Source organism: Apium graveolens, chromosome 7 (assembly GCF_009905375.1).
Source record: "Apium graveolens cultivar Ventura chromosome 7, ASM990537v1, whole genome shotgun sequence".
Lineage (NCBI taxonomy): Eukaryota > Viridiplantae > Streptophyta > Magnoliopsida > Apiales > Apiaceae > Apium > Apium graveolens.
Window position 1 is genome coordinate 101,709,360 of NC_133653.1, and position 2,584 is coordinate 101,711,943.

Consider the following 2,584-nt stretch of genomic DNA (forward strand, 5'->3'; position numbering starts at 1 on the left):
AGCTGCACGTACAATGCTTGATGAAGCAAAGCTTCCAACCTATTTCTGGGCTGAAGCTGTGCAGACTGCTTGTTTTACTCAGAATGCAACACTCATTAACAAGCAAGGAAAGACACCATATGAGATGGTGAAGAAAAAGAAGCCAAATCTGAAGTATTTTCATGTATTTGGATGTAAATGTTTTGTTCTTAAGACTCACCCTGAACAGCTATCCAAATTTGATCTAAAAGCTGATGAAGGAATCTTTGTTGGATATCCACTTTCCACAAAAACCTTCAGAGTCTATAACTTGAGAACAAGAGTGGTCATGGAATCTATCAATGTCTCTTTTGATGATAAGAAGATTACTGGACTTGAAGATTTCAATTATCATGATCAGCTGAGATTTGAAAATGAAGACTTAAATTCTGATACTGAAAATCCTGACAGTCTAAATCCTGATACTGCAAACTCTGATGGATTAAACTCTTATGTTATTAAAACTGTGGTGACTACGCCAAAGGAAGATGCACCTATGCAGGGGGAGCATACTCAAGATACAACCACATCTCAAGAAGCAACAGAACATACAACTGGCTCTTCAGGTTCTGATTCGTCAAGTTCTGATAAGCCAAGTTCTGATAGTTCTGAAAACTTAAATTCTGAAGGATCCAACTCAGAGAGCATAGCTTCAGGGGGAGCATCAGAAAATGTTGATGAAGATAGCATGGATCATGGGGGAGCATCCAGTTCTAGAGAAAACCTTCCATCTGCAAGGAAGTGGACTAAATCACATACACCTGACTTAATTATTCGAGATTCTTATGCAGGTGTCAGAACTAGAACAGCTACTTTGAGTGAATGTCTTTACAATTCTTTTCTTTCTCAGACTGAACCAAAGAAAGTGGAAGAAGCTCTTCAAGATGCTGATTGGGTGCAAGCAATGCAGGAAGAGTTAAATGAATTTGAAAGAAACAAAGTCTGGACCCTAGTGCCAAGACCAAAGAACAGATCTGTTGTTGGTACAAAGTGGGTATTAAGAAACAAAACTGATAGTGATGGCATAATTACAAGGAATAAGGCAAGGTTGGTTGCAAAAGGATATTCTCAACAGGAGGGAATTGATTATGATGAAACATTTGCACCAGTTACTAGATTGGAAGCCATAAGGATATTTTTGGCTTATGCTGCTCATAAAAAGTTTACTGTCTTTCAAATGGATGTGAAAAGTGCTTTTCTCAATGGAGAATTGGAGGAGAAAGTATATGTTGAACAACCTCCAGGTTTGTAGATCCCAAATATCCTAATCATGTATATAGGCTTGATAAAGCACTTTATGGCCTTGAGCAAGCTCCTAGAGTATGGTATGAGACTTTACCTCGGTTTCTTCTGGAAAGTGGATTTAACAGAGGAACTATAGATAAAACACTGTTCTACCTCAACCATGGAAAAGACTTACTTCTAGTTCAGATTTATGTTGATGATATCATCTTTGGTTCTCCAAATGACAGAATTTGCAAGAAGTTTGCCAAACTGATGCAGTCAAGATATCAAATGAGTATGATGGGGGAACTTAGCTATTTTCTGGGCCTTCAAGTCTAGCAGAATGAAGAAGGCACTTTTATTTGTCAAACCAAGTACACCAGAAATTTGCTGAAGAAATTTGGAATGCAAGATTATTCAAGTGCATCCACTCCCATGGCCACTGCAACAAAACTGGATAAGGATACTGGTAAATCAGTAGATATTACTGATTACAGAGGTATGACTAGCTCTCTACTCTATCTAACTGCTAGTAGACCTGATATCATGTATGCTACCTGTCTTTGTGCAAGATTTTAAGCAGATCTAAGAGAACCGCACTTAATAGTTGTGAAAAGAATTTTCAAGTATCTTAAGGGAACAGCTGATCTGGGATTGTGGTATCATAAAGAATCAGATTTTAAACTTATAGGTTACTCGGATGCAGATTTTGCAGGTTGCAAAACTGACAGGAAAAACACAAGTGGAAGCTGCCAATTTCTTGGAGGCAGATTGGTTTCTTGGTTTAGCAAGAAACAAAAGTCAATTTCCACATCAACTGCAGAAGCGGAATACATTGTTGCAGGAAGCTGTTGTGCACAGATTCTTTGGATGAAAAATCAGTTACTGGATTATGGGTTAACATATTTTAAAATCCCTATTTACTGTGATAATCAAAGTGCTATTGCTATGACAGGTAATCCAGTTCAACACTCAATGACAAAGCACATCAGCATTAGGTACCACTTCATAAGGGAACATGTGGATGAAGGTACAGTGGAATTGCACTTTGTTCCAACAGATCAAAAACTAGCAGATATCTTCACAAAACCACTATGTGAAGCTACTTTTACAAGATTGGTAAATGAACTTGGAATGGTTTCAGGTTCTTTCTCTAAATCTCCTTAGCTTTTGTTCTGATGCATCAGACTTTATGATCAGTATTTACAGAAATTACTCTCTTTGTGTATTCTGTGCTTAATTGAAAATTGCTTAAGTACTGATTGTGGTTTGATGTGAATTTCTAAACTCTGATAGTGAACTGACTGTTTCTGTGACTATTCAATCCTATGAGGATAACTGT